Genomic DNA, 19,269 nt, shown 5'->3' with positions numbered 1-19,269 from the left:
AAGGTGAAGCCATATGCCTCAAGTCTCAAAATCAGGTGATGGTAAGGTTGATAATACAGCCTCAGTCCCAGTCTCCATTCTCTTTGACACTTGTCTGTATGTCCTAATTCTTTTTTTTTTTTTTTTTCACTTACAACTGTGATATGGATAGACCTATTAAATTTAGGTCCGGGTTTACAGAAATACAAATCTTTCAACAGATTTTGCCTCAAATACTTATCATACCCTTTCATTTTCTATAGCCTTATAATATTAAATACCAATATAATAATAATACCACTCATCACTCATTAAAGTCCATTATATGTTGATGGACTTTGAAACTAAATCATTATTTTCAAGTAAGTCATTATTAATTGATGAGAAAAATACAAAGAGGCAATGTCTCAGAAACAGGTAACAGGATACTTCCAAAATGTATCATGGCAATTTTCAACCTCTGTAAATGGATATATGAGTCTTTTAAATTTAAAGCCTATATATTCCACACATCAACTGTGGGCTCTATTGTTACTCCATATTTTTGAGTATTCCCTTCACTCTTTTCTCTAATTTACAATGGTTACATGTTATTTCCCTTATTCATCACGATAGATTTTGGTCTTAGTTTTGACAAACCCAAAGGCTGTATGCTGAAGAAGAAGATATGAAATTATCTGAATTCTCAAGTGAGTGTGGTCTTACTAATGCTTATCAATCTTGCTTTATGTATACTGGATAGAATTCTGGATATAGTAACCCAATACTAATTATTTCCTCTCAAGCTAAATATGACTTCAGTAGTTTTTCAGACCAGAGACCCATGGAATAATATTTTTTAGCATCTCCAAATACAGTAACCCTATTTTTGTAGGCTAATATCTGATAAACATTCCATACTAACTATAAAGTAGAACTGAGGAAAGAATAATGGAACTGAGTGGATAGATAAGACAGATATGATCTAAAGCCTTAACAAAAGAAAACATTTCACACAAACCTTTATTCACTGAGGTGATTTGGTATGTTCCATGACATTTCCACTTGTTTAACAAAGAATAAAATGGGCAAAATGGAAAAAGTATGCAAGGGTCTCCAGGAGCATATCTTGACCCAATTAATAGATAAAAGTAGGTTATATGATATACATCTTATTATTTCAAGTGCCCATGGATAATAATCAACTATTTTGAACCATGCATTTGCAACGTTCATTAACAAAAGGAAACATGGGTTAGCCTAATGAGTGTGAGATTTGTGTCTAGACCACTTGCGACATATCCCAGCCTCACAAATCTAGCTGTGATCTAGGGAAAAACAAACAAACAAACAAACAAAAAAAACCTTAACTTCCCCGTGCCTCAGTTTCCTCCTCTATAAAATGGAGATAATAATATAAACGATTAATAAATCATGTAGGTGTGAGGACTCAAGGACTTAATGATGAGCATTAGTATGGTGCCTGTCACATAGTAAGTGCTATGTACTATCAGTTATTACAATGATGACGATGTATTTTTTAAACTCTATACAAAATGTATAAAAAGGAAGACATAATATTTCCCAACTCATATAATTCTTAGGATGATCAAAGGAGATAACTTTTTTAAGGTTCTTAAAACAGTACCTTGAAGATAGGAAAAGTTCAGTAAATATTAACTTACTTTGAATATGATTATTAAATTCCAGTTTGAGCCAAATAACTTCTAATAAAGAATAGTATCTCATCTTCCCTTAAACCTGACTTGTGAAGATGAGAAGTTCTCTGTATTCTTTTTACAGTATTGGACTAACATTAAAAAGCTATTCAGTCCAAAAAAACTTATAAGAATCTATTATATTAGGTATTGAGCATGTAGTTAAGGGTGTGGTCATGCTAAGCCCTGCATTCAAGGGGCTCACAGATGAATATACAAGTAGAAAGGTATACAGAAAACAGTATAGGCAAAGTACATTCTAATACAAGTATACACAAAGGAAATCTTTCGAATAATTAATTGTGTGTCACTTTACAAAAGAAGATAACAATTGACAACAGTGTTGAGGGACGAATGGAATCTTTTCAGGAAAGATATAAAGAAAAATGTTTTTTTGAGGCAGAAGAACACGAGAATGTACAAGTGCATATATCATCATACGTCACACTCACCCAATACATTGTTAATATGTCTCCTACTCTGCAGTGTGAACTCCTTCAGCACAAAGACTATGTCTAACTTATCTTTGAATCCCCAGCACTAGCTCAGTGTCTGAGACAAATTAAGTACTTATTAAATATTTGTGGAATTGAAGTAGTTCGATAGGTTAGAACATACAGAATATATGAGGCTGGATGTAAAGGCAGCCTTGAGATAACCAGAGCCTAAAATGGCAGGCTGGGGAGTTTGATTATCATGGAGGTAACTGGAAGCCACTAAAATACATTATGCAGAAAAGTGACAAAGACTTTAACTGAGTGTTGAAAAATAAGTCTGGCTGCAGTGTTCAGGATGGATGAGAATTGGAAATGTAGGAGAAGGAAGACTACCCAGAAGTTCCTGAAAGATGGCAAGTCTCTGAATTATGGCAGTGCCACTGAGAGGAGCAAGATGTTTAAGAATCTTGCATCTCATTTGTTGTTTCTCCTGGTACAGCAAGGAAAACAAAGTTGAGGTAGTCATTTATTTTCTTTAACCACAACCAATTCTATTGGGTTTAGTTTCAGATTTGACAAGGAAAAACAGCTGCAAAAATAGTGACTAATGTAAAGTATTATCATTTCAAAATGATTTCATGTTGCCTTGTGACAATGTTAGCATCAAAATGATTAAAGCATGCTCCGCCAATCCTTTGTAGCCAAACAAAATAATTAGACTTAGGCATTACATATGAAAATTTCTCAGGCTGACGCATACATTTTGAACAGACCTTGGGACAGGGATTGGAACAGGTTCCCTCTTCCCCAAACAGCTTATCTTTCCTGCATTTCTGCCAAACCAAGCAAAGTCATTTTTGTTTCCACAGGATCATCAAGTCAAGCCTGGGGAACGGGAGGGGGCGGGGGGGACAGGGGTTGGAGGTGGTTAATTCCAAAGCCTGCATCTTCACACCTAAAACTGATATACTCCCGGGAGAATTTTAGAGGAATCAGAGGTGGATGCTGGCTCTGCAGGCTGGAAACTCGTGAAAGTTAAAGACCAATAATTTGGCAATAGATTTCCGAGCTTTATTTTTTTTCTTCTCCTGAACTGACAATTTTCAGCCATGTGATTTTTTTAAATTTTTTTTTAAACGTCTATTTATTTTTGAGACAGAGAGAGACAGAGCATGAACAGGGGAGGGGCAGAGAGAGAGGGAGACAAAGAATCTGAAACAGGCTCCAGGCTCTGAGCTGTCAGCACAGAGCCCGACGCGGGGCTCGAACTCAAGGCCCATGAGATCATGACCTGAGCCGAAGTTGGACGCTTAACCGACCAAGCCACCCAGGCGCCCCAAGCCATGTGATTTTTAAGACTGTCCACAGTTACAATCCTTTGGAACAGAAACTCTGTTCTGTCCCCATTGGGGAGGGGGGTGAGCATGTTGCGTCACACAGCCATTCAGAGGAGGCCTGCCCAATACGTACTTAGCCAGCCTCGCCTCTCCTCAGATGACAGTAGCGTTTACCTCTAGGTCCTCAATGCATTCTTGGTTCTTTCTACCTAAATTTACGGAATTCCGTTAATCACTCGTTCGAACTGTTCTTTTAACAACTTGTTGGTCTATCACCTTCTTCTCAGTTTGTAGTGTCATTCAATGTCCCATGCCCTCAATTTCTCCTATTCTAGCAATACACTTTTGGAAAAGTTACAGGATGATTGTTTCTGGAATGAAATGAAGATAAGATTATTAATTTATTCCACTAGTTTGAATATGGAAATCATTCCTGTGATAGATTTTTATTTGAATGATGACAGAGACAAGATGTTCATGATCTGTGATCAATAAAATGCTGCAGAGCAACAGCACGGTTCTGAGTATCAAAAACCCTATAAGTAACATGATTTTTCATGTTTGTATGTACATGTGCCTTTTTCTGAAGGGTATGTCCAGAATCTTCATCAGCATCTCCTGATATCTCTCCAAAAGCCACAGAGAAAATGTATATTTCCAACATGTAGCTAATAACCATTTAGAATAACTTCCCATTTCTTCACTATTTAGAATCACTGCTCGGCACAAGGAAGCAAGTCACTACCTTTATAAAATTTGATGATGAAGGCAAACAATGGACTCACCTAAGACCACCAGGGGCTCTGCACATGATACAAAGACTCTGATAACAAGTTCCACTCTCAGGATCTTACAGCCTAGTGCAGAGGAAATGCTAATCCACATCAAAAAGGAAAACATGCTTGTGACAAAAGATAACAGTAGCAAAAGTCACAGACTGTCAAATACCTTTAATAGTAAAATGGGAAGAAATTCCCATTTGCATTTCTTTTACCAAGCCAAATAATGCCACTTCAATTCTCTCACCATTATGTTGGGTACAGACACTGCATGGTCTCTAAGCTCCTTCTAAAATGCCTTCGAGTTCTACAACATTAGAACCTTATGCCTAACTTTGTTAAAATTAAAGAGCTATCAGGTAAACTATCATTCACCTCTCTATTCCTGGGCATCACTCTGTTCCTTGGAACAGATCGCCTCTAACCTTTGGGAAGAGCAGGAATATAGCGTAAAGCAATTCCAACTAAAGGGAAATTCTATCAATAACCTTTGTTGGACTCACATGTGCCAATTCAGTGAGGTCCAGAATGGTTAAGGAGGTTTCACAAAACCAATTTGCTCTTAATGGTGCTGTTTGTTCAGCAACAATGAAACTCCTCACTCACAACCAGATGCCCTTCCATGTGAGGGGAAGGCTAAAGATCCCATAATCCCTGTTCCGATTTGAAATAAACATTTGTTCTTAAAAGAATTCTTTGTATCTCCCTTTTAGTGTCACTTAATACAATTGTTCATTCAGCCTGAAGAAACATTTGACCTGATGGTCTACATTCTTCCTCTTCACCTCAGAAAGGAAGGGAGTGGTTAGTCACATTGAATCTAATAAATTTAGGTTTAAGCAACACAGACTTCCTCAATGTGTGACTGTTAAATGAACAAGATCCCATATCCCTGAAATAGCATTTATTGCCAGAAATCTTGAACTGGGTGGAGTTGACCATTTCTCTCACAAGAAGACTACATAGCTAAAAAAAAAATGGCTTCCCACATCCTTTAAAGAACACTTAACAGAAAGATTTTTTGAGAAGATAATCCAAGTTATTAAAGCTAGAATTTCATGGGGTAAAAAGAATATCACCTTTGAGGAAAGTTACTTCCCAATCTACTCCAGTCACAGGAGTAGAATGCCTCAGCAGAGAAAGTTTACAACCAAAAATGGCCCCAGTTCAAAACTGAATTGGCTTTCCCTATGGTCTCAAGATATTCAGCACAAATGCTTACTGCAACCACTCCTATTTTTCCTCAAAGGAAATAACCATTATATCAGTAAGGCTGTTCTGAGGCTTCTTGAAATATGGTCGCATCTCCAGTGTGTTCTTTGCAAAGCTGTTGTAAGTAAGGAAGTAAAGGAGTTTTTATTCCTGTCTTCCCCATAAATTCAGCTTTCCTCCCTTGATCTCCGAACCCCCAGGGCTTTCATGGTGTTAGTATCTAAAGACTTCTTCTATGGAATTCCTTCTTCCCATAGTTTCCAGAAATGTTTTGGCTACCAAACCATTACCTCACCCCCCACCCCCCAAAAAAAGCCTGTTCTCAGTTTGGGTCGGGAATTGAGTAAAGGCAACAAGTTATTCAGTCCAAAAAGAAAATTAGTCCCTAATACTGTGGCTCACTGAGTTCCTTGGGCTCTCTGTGAACTTGTATTTGCTTCTCTAGGTTCTGGTACAAGGAAAGGCATGGATTCTGTTTTGGAATCAAGCTTTGGGAATTTAACTCATCTTAAACCGGCCCCACTTGACTTTCAATTGGTTTTCTGAAGCTTGAGATCATATGAAAAAATTTTGGTTACGAAGATAGCTGACTTCCACCTATCAAAAATACAAATTAGTCTCTATTTATGTACACTCAGTCTCCATAGCTAACTGCTGAAACAATATCCAATATATAAAGAATAATATTCAAACCTAAAATCCTTACAAAAGAATACTTCAAAACTATAGGTGTGTATTATATTATCTTTATACGTTCCTAGGTGAGAAGTCCAACCCTGTTCTCTTCCCACAAATGCAAGTCCAAGTCAGGAAAAAAAAAATCAAATTTTCATTTGCTCTTCTGCAATGGAATGTTGAAGATCATTCTGCTCATTAGGTCTTAGAACATTGCCTATGTCAGTAATAAATCAGATGATACCATGTAGGGAAACATAAATTAGAAACAAATAAAGCCTATTATATCATCAGAGCTTTGTTCTTGCCAGGACAGGATGTGGAAAGGAGTGTGGCAATTTTACACTGTCACATTTCCATCTACATCCATGCTTTTAAATTACAGGTTTATTTTTATTTGGCTAGCTTTCAATAGCAGATGCTTTATATAATCCATCACATGTGAGATTCATAATTTATGATTATGAATCCTTTTAAACTCTTACTTTGAAGGAGTCCTTTTAAATGCTCGAAAGCTTTGCTATGATCATTTTTCCCACTGACCTATAAAAAAAGCCTAACGTTATAAGTACCTAGTACATTTCCAGAAAACCAGAGTCATAATAGAATAAACTTCCTCAGAAGAAAGGATTCTGATTTGACAATTATTTTCTTAATGGCCTTCAAGGTCTTGAGAGTATCTCCCCTTCCAAATTTCAAGGAATGTTTAAAATCAAGACACCATGTCACAAATTAATACGGATTTATTTTCAATCAAGTATATAAATTTAATTTTTACAAAACTCAGAAAGCCATACCTTAGTATACCATCAGCTATAGATTCTAAACAGCAAGACAAATAGGATAGGAACAAATAATTCTTCAAATTAAGATCATGATGAATATACAGAACAAAGACTAACAACATTTTTGGAAAAGAACAATATTTTATAACGATATTTTTAAAAATTAATTGCATCCACCAAAATTAAGTATATGCACACCAAAAAGTAAAGTTAAAAGGCATATGTAAGCATCTGTCTCCTCTCCCATCATCTGTCTACCTCCAAACCAGTTTAGTAGTTTATTTTCTATTCATTTTTCTGTTTCTAAATAATATGTATACACTACTAACTTTTAGAACATTATTTTCAGACATTTCTACTGAATTCCCATTGACAGAAATTGAGAATTTTAGCTTTCTGATGCCAACTCTTTCCCTTTAACCAAAGTCCTGACATGATTATATGTCCATTTTTATGAAAAGCTGTATTCAATGGTTTCATTATTAAACAACGTAAATACTCTTCCCTACTTAGAAAACTAGTTCTCTGATTATACTTTCTTTCTTGGAAAAAAATCTGTTGCTTTAATTAATAATTTCCAAGTTGTGACATTTACTTAGTTTTGTTTAAGATCATGATTAAATATGGGGCACCTAGGTGGTTCAGTCGGTTAAGCATCCCACTTCGGCTCAGGTCATGATCCAGTGGTTTGTGAGTTCGAGCCCTGGGTCGGGGTCTGTGCTGACAGCTTGGATCCTAGAGCCTGTTTTGGATTCTGTGTCTCCCTCTCTCTCTGTCCCTCCTCTACTCACACTCTGTCTCTCTCCCTCTCAATAAATAAATAAATATTAAAAAAATTAATCATGATCAAACCTTTCCACAGTTCCTGAAAAGGGCCTGCATAAAATTTTCATACGAAATTCTGTCGGATTATTTCTTATCTCCTGGAGATGTCTCCTGGGCCCTTTCTTCTTCTCCCTACAAACTAGACTGGCTGTTCTCTCACCAGAGGGACAGCTTTCTCAAACTTCCTTCCACCTCTCTCCTACTACGAATCCCAACTTTCCTAGATCCTGTGTCTTCTTCCTTGACTTATTTTCTTATTCTGATGAGCACATCTCCAGAAACTTAAGAAACAGTGACTGAGACTTAAATTTTTGAAATTTTACATGTGTAAAAAGGCCTCTAATTTATTTTTATTAATAGGTGGGCTAACTATAGAATTCTGGGTTGACCAGCATTCACCCTTAGTGATCTGAGACATGTGAACACTATCTTCCAGTTTTCAAAGTCATGATTGAGAAGTCTCATGTTATCGTATCCCCAGCCTTGGAACGTGTCTTTTATTGTTTCTGGAAGTTATATGAATCACTTCTTCACTGTTACTATTATGAAGTTTAAAATAATTGGACTGAACATGTCTTGAACTTTGTTTTTGTTGGTTTGATGTTGTTGTTTTTCACTTATCATGCCGGGTACTCAGTGTGATATTGATCTAAATTTTAATTTCTATTGGCTGAAGAAACTTTGAGTTTGGCTTTCATTCCAAACAAACAGATGACTATTATCTGTAGAACTTTTCTCGAGGTTTTCTCCAGAAAGTGTCCTCTCCCCACATGCCCAAGGTAGGTAATCCAGGTAGAGGTGTGCAGAGAATCCGTGTCAGAGTATGCACACAGACTTCCAAAAGGGAGATTAAAAATACAGTCATGGAATAATGTTCTCCTGAATTTCAGGCAGTGTTTATAGAGCATAGGCAATGAAATAATGTTTTCCATTTATAGTTCCCTATAAATGTTTTTGTCTCATAAATTATTAGATCTCTGCTCATGACTTTGAGATAGACACCTAAAACCACGCTCTTCTCTTATTTTTTTTGTATTTTTTAATGTTTATTTTTGAGAGAGAGACAGTGCGAGTGAGGGAGGGGCGGATAGAGAGGGAGACAGAATCCGAAGCAGGCTCCAGGCTCTAAGCTGTAAGCACAAAGCCTGATGTGGGGCTCGAACCCACGAACTGCAAGATCATGACCTGAGCCCAAGTTGGACACTTAACCGACTGAACCACGCAGGCACCCCGCACTGCCTCTCTTAAATCACAGTTCATAATTTTCAGCAGCCTGCTTGCTACTGTCATTTTCCCCCAATCAACCGATCTTACTGACTTCAATGACTTAATGACATGACCTAGTTCCCAGGCTCAAAAAATCAGAATTGTTTTTAGTTTACCTTCCTTGCTCCCTTACTCTTTTTTTCTGTATTTAAATAATTGGTATCTCTAAGTCTATTTCACTTCCTCACACCAACATCAAGCTAAATTTAAGTCTTATAAATTTGATCATGTAAATTTTCTATTCTTCCCCCTCAAATATTTATTCCTATTGTAACCTAGGCCAAGATGCGTATTATTCTTTCTCTAAATTACTATACCTGATTCATAAATAGCTTTGTTCTATGCCCTTCTCCTTCACCTATGTCTACCACATGATGCTATCTATTCTTTATTTTTTTCCCCTAAATCACAATTAAGTTAGGTCAATTTCATGATCAAAATCCTCCAATGCCAACATACACTTCATTCGATAAAGTATAAATGTTTTCCACTGTTCAAAGTTCCATTTCATACCCAACCTTCTTCAACATTCTTGAATGGCATTCATTTAAAAAATATCCTAATCCTATTGAATTAATATTTTTGCAATTATTTTGTCCCTTAAAAAAACTAGAAGCTCTTGCAGAGAAGAATAATGTCTAAATCAGTGCTGTAATCCATCACTATTTCTTGCACATAAGAAGTCTAACAAATACTTAACTAATGGTTTTCAAACTAGTGATTCTTATGTATGTTGGTTTACCTGCCTCCCATCTAAATCAGAATTTATTACAACCATATGAATAATTTAGAGAGGTTAATGTGCCATTAAGAGACCCAACTGTGGCTCTAATGGGTTGCAGTCATTAAAGGTTCTGGTTGTTATCTCCAAATGCTTGGAAGGGGAGCAGGTGGGGAAAAGAGGAAGAGGTCTGAATAAGAACACTCTAGAACAGCACTTCTCAGGATTTAACAAGCTTTCAAATCAGCTGAGATTCTTGTTTCTCATTTAGAAAGGGGTCAGGGAAATGAGATTGTACATTTCTAACAAACTCCCAGATTATTCTGGTGCTACAGATCATTGAACCAAGGTTGCAGTAAGAAAGGCTAAAGTACAACATGGCCCCACTTCACTGAAGAGAAGAGCTGAACTCTTCCTTCTTCTCCACACTAGAGTTTCCCTCAAACATTTAAAACATGGTGTGTGTTAATTTATGCAAGATGGCCAGATTATTTTTTTTTCCATTACAATTGTACATTGGTCAAATGTGCATATCCCTTACTTATTCTAACAATCTAATTAACTTAAATTATAACTAACTTAGTTGCTATAAGTGATAAATGACCTGCTTAATTTAAACCAATGATATATGAACTTTCCCCCCTCAGTTCTCTCATACGAGGAAGGGAAGTGCGTTCATTTAACATGCATTAACCTGGAAGGAGATGCGAAGATGACAAATTATAATTTATTATTGACTTTTAGGTAAATGTCCTGTTACCTGCAGCAGCAGAAATTCTACCAGAAATGCCTAAATATAATTGTATTTGTAAAGACCTTCAATTTTTACTTCAATTAATTCAATTACATACTGTTTGGACTCCCTTTGAAGCTTGTCATGATATTCAATTTGTGCTTTGTGACACTCAAGGAACTTTCCCTATTTTATCCAATTTGATCTTTGAGGAGAACTAAAGGATTATCACTAATTTCTAGATGATAAAACCTAGACTCAGAAAGAGCAAATCCTCATCCTAATGGTGGCTGAACTGTACATGCCATAGAAAGAGCTAAAATCAAGGTCTTCTGACTTGAAGCCCTGTTGCCTATTACAGCTATATTTTATATTTGAAGAGTTAGCATTATTTAGAAAAACAAGATTCTTTTACAAAACAATTTTAGTTACATTTTTACACAATATACCTATTGCTGAAATATTTACCTTATTTTCCAGACTGTGCCTGGCTCACTGTGGCTTTAGTCAAATAAACTTCTTTATGAGTGTCATTCTTTACAAGTAAAAAGTACTTAGTTCTGATACACGCCTCTTCTGAATTAATAGGATTAAATCAGCCAATTTAAAGGACTTTTACAAAAATGCAAAATATATATTACTAGTTTTAAGAAGCACAGAGGCATTTGTCAAATTTTCTGTGTTAAAAAGACCCAATGGCATTCAGTTTTAAAATGTCCTTAAATTGGGTGCCTGGGTGGCTCAGTGAGTGAAGAGGCTGACTCTTAATTTTGGCTCAGGTCATGATCTCATGGCTTGTGAGTTTGAGCCCTGCATCAGGCTCTGTGCTGACACGCAGCCTGCTTGGGATTCTCTTTCTCTGCCCTCTCCCTGCTCGCATGCTCTCTCTCTCTCTCTCTCTCTCTCTCTCTCTCTCTCTCTCAAATAAATAAATAAATAAACAAACAAATGTTTTTAAAAAAATAAATAAAATGTTTTTAAATTTATACTTTTATACATGTATTGAAAGAATCTCATTGCAAAAATTCCCTTAATAAGATTTAAGGAAGTTGAGCCACATTGTAGGTAAGTAAAGTCCTAAAACAAGCAGTTGTATATACAAAATTTTATCTCAATAATTTATACAATAGTAATCCCACCACATACAAGATCTGTCCAAAAAGAACTTTTTTAATGGGGTGCCTGGGTGGCTCAGTTTGTTAAGCTTCCGACTTCGGCTCGGGTCATGATCTTACAGTTAGTGAGTTCGAGCCCTGTATTGGGCTCTGTGCTGGCAGCATGGAGCCTGGAGCCTGCTTCGGATTTGTGTCTCCCTCTCTCTTTGCCCCTCCCCTTGTCATGCTCTGTCTCTATCTCTCAAAAATGAATAAACTTAAAAAAAAAATTAAAAACAAAGAACTTTTTTAACTAAAAAAAACTTGACAGGGTTTAATCCCAGAAAAAAATTGCCTTTACTTAAGTAATGATACTCTTAAACCTCCTTCCATGTTTATATGCATAACCAAAGACACAACCAAAGTATCCCTTGATCTAGCCCTCTTTTACCCTGCCGGGAGGACATTGCTGACCTTTGTAGATCTCAGCGAGTTTTATATCCCTTCTTAATTCCAAGAACACTTTTTGCATGATATTTCTGTGGTAACATTAAAATATGTATTATTTTACATTACTGTGTAACTTCTATCACTTTGTGAACCTCCACAGGTCAATAATATTTAGAACAGTGCTCAAATACAGTGTTAAATAGATTTTAATTGCTATTAATTAATAGGCTTGGATGCAGGCAAATTGTAGTATAAATACTATTGAATTGAAAAGCAGGAGACTTGGATGTTTGTTGTTGTTGTTGTTATTGTTGTTGCTGTTATTGTTTTAATTATCTCTTATGTGATTCTGAGGTTATCTCTTCTTTCTGAGTTTTCTTTCCAAATGTTTATGCCTCAATTTTCTAAACGTTGATAGTACTTACAATCTGTATCACTATATCAAACAGTAAACACATTCCTCCTTGAACATAGTTTTAGAACTGCTTGACCTATCTTTCCATCTAGACAATACCTGACACTGACAATTATGCAGATAATAGTTTATTATGCAAAATGGGCCACTTTCATTAACATGTTTTTTAAGGTGTTTTTTAAATTTATTTTTTATTTTTTAAACTTATATCCAAATTAGTTAGCCTATAGCGCAACAATGATTTCAGGAGTAGATTCCTTAATGCCGCTTACCCATTTAACCCATCCCCCCTCCCACAACCCCTCCAGTAACCCTCTGTATGTTCTCCATATTTAAGAGTCTCTTCTGTTTTGTCCCCCTTCCTGTTTTTATATTATTTTTGCTTCCCTTCCCTTATGTTCATCTGTTCTGTCTCTTAAAGTCCTCATATGAGTGAAGTCATAGGATATTTGTCTCTCTCTGACTAATTTCGCTTAGCATAATATCCTCCAGTTCCATCATTAATATATGTTTTAAAAGTAGCCTATTTTAGAGAATAGAATGGAATTTCATCAATATTTTCTTCAATAAGGTATGTCTTGTCTTGCAGCTCTCCTGAATCATCAATTATTTCTCTACTAGATTATTTCACAATTAGCATATAAATATGGTGTTATTTAGTTCGTGAAAAAAAAAAATCTCTTGATTTTATTTTCCTTCCAGCTACTACTGTCCATGTCTCCATTATAAAAAAATCCTTGGAAGAATTATCTATAATTCTCTCTAGTCCTTGAGCCCATGTTCTCAGGAATCCATCCTAATTGTGCCATGGCTCCCACACTCAAAGACACTACTTTTATCAAGGTCAACAATGAACTTCTGTTGTTGAATTTAATGTGAATTTTTGCTTGTCATCTTTGAAGAAACATTAGCTGAATATGACTTTGCTGATAATACGTTTTCCTTTACTTTCTTCATTGACTTCCTGTATACTACAAACTACTGATTTTTCTCCTACATGGTTTCTCTGGGCACTTCTTTTCAGTTCACTTTGAGGCTCATTTCCCCTTTCTTTACTTTCTTGGCTTAAGAGAATCCCAGAACTCAATCCTCCAAATTCTTCTACATCCCTTTGTTATCTCATAGAGTTTCACGGATTTAAAAATTTCTATATGCTAACTGCCAAGTTCATATCTCCAATGACATCTCCCATAAACTCCAGAAATTATGTACTCAAACGCCTTCCTGGCATCTCATTTAGACATCATAATAGTCTTGTCTTCTCCAACAAATATGTCCGCTTGATTTCCCCCCAAAACCTACTTCTTTCACAATCTTCACCATCTCAACTAATGGTATCTCCATCCTTAAATTAAAAAAAAAAAAAAAAAAAAAAAAAAAAAGATGGAGTCAGATTTGACTCCTCTATCTTCAAGTCTGATCCATCAAAAAATCCCGTTGACTCTACCTACATATCATCCTCTTCTCCTACCTCACTGCAACCAGTCTGGCCCACAGACCATCATTTCTTACCGGCATTATTACAATATGTCTACTTCCCTGACCTCCCCCTTTCAGTGTATTTACAATACAGAAACCACAATGATCCTATAATAATAAGAGTCAGATTATGTCACCTCTGTGCCAAAATTCTCCAGTGAATTCCCAACACACTGACTAAAAGCCAATGTTTTGACAATGACAACAGTGAAAGAATCTAATCTTTTTCCTTCTACCAACTCTCTGATTAAATTAATCTTCTTTCCTTTATCTCAGTGTTTTTCAGCCATGTTGTCTTCCTTAGGATTCTTAAACATGGCAGACACATTTTTGCCTCATGACCTTTGCACTGGCTGTTTCTTTTGCCAAAAAATATTTCTTTCCCAAGTATCTGCATGATTTGCAACAGAAATTTCTTTAAGTATTTGTGAAAAACATCACTTTCTCAGTGAGCTCTTCCCTTACCACATACTTGACTACTACACTCCCACCATTTTCTAGCTAACTATCCTGATTCATTTCTCTCCATAGCACTTATCATCTTCTATTTTGCTAGGCAATGTACTTATATATGGCCTGCCTTTCCTATCAGAATATAAACCACATGATGACAAGGATTTTGGCCTCTTCCATTTGCTGACATATCCCCTTGTTGCCAGAACAAGGCCAGAAACGTAATGGGCATTCAGAAACTATTGTTATTAACTGTTGACAGTGAAACATCACACACACACAGTAAGATTATCCCTAAATTCGTGAAACTACAGAAGCCCAAATGAACAGCCTCTGTTTAGAGAAAATACATCTGGGAAAACAAGTGCGTTGATTCAAACATGGCACATCTACCAAAATTAAACCATCAGTGACTTGCTTCATAGAAAAAAACATATATTACATGTAAATTGTTATTATAAGATTGATAAGGCTTCTTCACTAAGTACTTAAGGGGAGGTATTCAGAGCAAGCCAGCTTCTTTTCTCATTAATTTGACAACAAAAATGTCCACTCTAGATTGCATTTTGTGGTTGGAACTCCTTAGTGATTTTAATGATTCACTTTAACCCATTCTGAAGGTTACCAACCATCAAAGACACTACTCTTATCAAGGTCAACAATGATCTTCTTAACTGGAAGGGCTTATTAACTACTAGAAGACCACAACAGTAAAAATACTGGAAAGCACCTTTAATAAATTCACAATCTCTGGGTGGTACTTAACTGAAGGAAACTAACTCCAGTAGAAAATGCTTTGGGAGTAAGTGGAAGTAATCTTAATATGTGTTGTAAACAAGAGGGAGCTACATAGTATTTTTCACAGTTGTTCTCATTCGGAAACCTTTGGTGGGTAGACAATCATTCGCATCTAGCAAGATAATAATGTTTCACAAAAAGCATAACTGATGGTATTATGCTTACTACGCGACACACTGAGGGGCTTTACATGGGACACATGACTTAACAGCATCTGTATTGGAATTAAGTAAATTAGTGCACTTAGATTTACTGTTACATTTATTGTGTTACAAATAAGAAAACGGGAGCACAGAAAATAAACATCCAAATATCTCACAACTAGTAACAGTGGTTAAGACCTAAGAAGTTTGGTCTTCACTATTACATCATACTGAATCAAGATAACAGAACTAATCCTGGACTGCTCAAATCAAACAACCTAACTAAACTAAAGAACAGCTAACTAAAGTAAAGAAGAATATACAAACGAATCCACTCATTGCTCAGAAGATTCTAACAAAACAAAGAACCATTCTATCAAATACATTGTTTCAGTTAGTTTTAAAATTTTTTAAATTTAAATTTTTAAAATTTAATTTTGAAATTTTAAATTTATTTGTTTTAATTTTTAAATTATTTATTTATTTTTGAAAGAGAGATTGAGATAGAGTGTGAGCAGGGTAGGGGCAGAGAGGGAGAGAGAGAGAATCCCAAGCAGGCTCTGCACTGTCAGCACAGAGCCCAATGGGAGGGCTCGAACCCACAAACCATGAGATCATGACCTGAGCCAAAATCAAGAGTCAACGGCTTAATCGACTGAGCCACCCAGGTGCCCCTAGAAGGAAAAACTGTAAAGGTGATTTCCAGTCTTTCTCGTCTATGAATATACATGTAAGTTTTTGAGGATCAAAACCTAGTCAGGACTTTGACAGTTATTGAGAAGAACATATTGCCAAAAAAGTACCAGTGAAACTTTTAATATATTTTTTGTATTTTAATATCTGCGTTCCTGAATATGAAATGCTTCCCTCAAGGACACCAGGTGGCAAACGCACGGGCCTTGAACTAGAGAGATAAAAACTCACAACTTAATTTTGCCACGTAATAGCCCCTTGTTTTGGGGCAAGACTTTCAGGCTCTGAGTCTCATGTTTCTTATCTAAAAAAAAAAATACGTACAAAAACAATGGTTTTCATGGTATCATAAAACAGACAGGATAAAGTCTCAGTAGTGTACTCAAAGCCTGTCACTCTCTTGTTTTATATTCTTCATAGCACTTCCCACTCTTTGAGATGATATTCATTTATTTGTCTACCTGTTCATTGTCTCCTTATCTGGAAAAGAAATTCAAGGAGAACAGTGACTTTTCTCTGATCCAGTGAACACAGTGGTTGTTCAATACTTATTTGTAGAATGCGTGAATATATGGTAACTATTAAGTGGGTTAGTTTCTTTCCTGATATCTAATATGTGGGAGTTCAGGGTTGACTAGCTGGTGTTTTGTGGGTTAGCTGTGATTCTTTGAGATAGCAAAAGTTTTAGGGGGATGTTCAAATGGAACTGATAGCTGAATTCCCCTTATGCCAGGTTCAAAGGATGTAGTAAGAAAAAAGATGATACATGTGAAACATATGCATATCATGCATACACGTATATGTAATAGATATAAGCCATTCACATGTAAGTTAGTACTAAAATCTAAAATTAGGAAAGGAAAAAGAAAAGCTAGAGAGACTATACAAAAAAGAAAAAAGATGAAAAAAACACTATAAGGAATGAGTCTTTGTATATTCGATTAACTTTCATTTTTCTCTTCCTATTCCAAAGCTTTTGTCCAGTTCTTCTTTATTTTACCTACCTCATTTTCTGGTTCTCCAAACAAATAATATTGCAGATGCTAATGATTCCTAGGCAAAAATATCCTGAACCCATGAGTTCCTTCACAATGATTGTGAAATATAGAATGTTTATACTATTTATTACAGGATTGAAATCGGTCATCTCTCACAAGTTATTTTTTACTACATCTGCAGTATAAACTGTACACGCCACTGAGAGAAGTCCAATCAATAGGGCAAAATGTATATCATAACCTTATAACATGAATTCCAGATACATACAACATCCTGATCTCCAAGTTCCTTACCTGCTACTCAAGAAACAGATTTAGGATGCATACATGTGCAAGAATTCAAAATATGCAACTGAAGGGAAATCTCTTTACAAAACAATAGAACCAAACAACCTCCTGTGGATTCAGAAGTTCAAAGTTAAGTCTTTATCAAAGAGCATTCTTCGGATAAAATGGTTATTATATTTTCTGTTGGCCTTTAAAAAATCCCTCAAAATAACCTTGCAGCTGCTCAAAGTAGCTAATGCTACTGATACTGTCTGCATCTCTGGTCAGCATCTAAGGAAGCATGAACCACGGAAAGCAAAGAAAACAAAGTGGAGTTTGTGACCAGAAAAATTAAATATTTTTGAAAACGAAATTATTTTTTCACTTCAGCTGATGTTTCCAACCTCACATTCTGGCAGTGTTTTAATGCCCAAAGCACAAACTTTTAGACGCTCCCCAAACTATCTAAGCAATGGGTGGTATTAGCTGATCTCAATTAGTTACAATCAAAAGAGAAGGAAAATGCCAAGAGAGAGCTATGATCGTTATCTCAGAAGTAGGAATGTTGTGTACAGGCAATCTGCCTCACCATAACCCCAAATTAGCAGGAATTTTTACATCATAGCTGTTTATTCTGGAACAGCTCACTTAAAAATATCAGGATTTGAACTATTTTCCTTCTCAACTCTCAGATATGGTAGAGAAAAGGTGGACACGGAAGTGGTTCACACTCTTGGAAGTGGATGTGCACATTCATAGTGCTGAATAGATGATTTCCAAAGAGATGAGATATTCTTTTATTTTATTTTTTTATTTTTTAGTGTTTATTTTTGAGGGCGGGGGGAGAAACAGAGTGTGAGCAGAGGAGATGCAAGGAGAGGGAGACACAGAATCCAAAGCAGGCCCCAGGCTCTGAGCTGTCAGCACAGAGCCTGACGCGGGGCTCAAGCTCATGGACCGCGAGATCATGACCTGAGTCAAAATCGGATGCTTAACCTCCTGAGCCACCCAGGCACCCCAACCTATTCTTTAAAGTGTAAAGAGGAGTGCTCTGTTAGGGTTGTGAATAATTCTCCTAGTAAAGATGACCACTCAATTATTAGCATACAATCTGGAAACAAAAGGCTAATAGTAGCTATGGGGAGCTAGCAGAGGTGTGTGTGTGTGTGTGTATGTGTGTGTGTGTATCTTTTGAGGGTGGGTTGGGAGGAGGTTTCCATAATTCTCATCCTGCATTCAATCTTTGTTGCTGCTTACCAGGCTGTGACATGTCAATTACCCAAATGTACACAAAAATCTAAAAAACATAACACTTGGAAAGTATACTTAATAGAAGAACCACCAAAAGAGTAATTCTTACTGCATTTAATCCAACACTTACACCAGTTCTGCTTTTATATAAATAAGCACTAGGCACTGAGAGGAGTGACAGTCTATACAGAGATAAGTAAACAAGACTTTGAACTCACAGGATTGATTCCAAGTCCAAAAACATGTGCACACAAAAACAAACAAAACAAAACAAAACCCTCAACCTAGGCATAAACTAATTAGTAGCAGCTATATGGAATTAATTAATAATATTTTTCTATTTTTAGGTGCTAATTTGCTAGTTTCAAATAATCAACTTATCACATTTGAGTTCATATTTTATAACCATTTGTATGGAACTATGATTATGAACCCAAATGATCACGATGACGATATATATTTTTTTCCATATATTTATCAAAAGGCATAACATCTCACAAGTGTGTAGGTCTCTTTGGGCCACGCTGTCATCTTAAATAGAGCATGTGGCCTTCTTCAACTCTGTTTAATTTTGACAACTGAAAATCATATAGCCAGCCAAACATCAGCATGGTACTTCTGTAAATGTTAAAGCTCACTCTGATGGGTGAGTGCCTCAGGGAAGAACCACTAATGACCAGGAACTAAGAAATAGGATCAGGCAGTTAGTGTCTATGCAGCACGAGGCTGACTCAGGAGCTGAGCCATGACCCAATCTGAAACCTTGGCAAGTTTCTCAGTTT

General features: G+C 36.2%; 1 protein-coding gene across 4 annotated transcripts in view; it reads right to left on the bottom strand.

Moving 5' to 3' along the window:
• Positions 1-19,269, bottom strand: part of SEMA3D (semaphorin 3D) — a 201,247-nt gene that overhangs the window by 107,552 nt on the left and 74,426 nt on the right. The gene's annotated exons all lie outside the window — the stretch shown is intronic.

The sequence above is a fragment of the Neofelis nebulosa genome, chromosome 4 (assembly GCF_028018385.1).
Source record: "Neofelis nebulosa isolate mNeoNeb1 chromosome 4, mNeoNeb1.pri, whole genome shotgun sequence".
Classification (NCBI taxonomy): Eukaryota; Metazoa; Chordata; class Mammalia; order Carnivora; family Felidae; genus Neofelis; species Neofelis nebulosa.
This window is presented reverse-complemented; position numbering and strand designations above follow the sequence as displayed.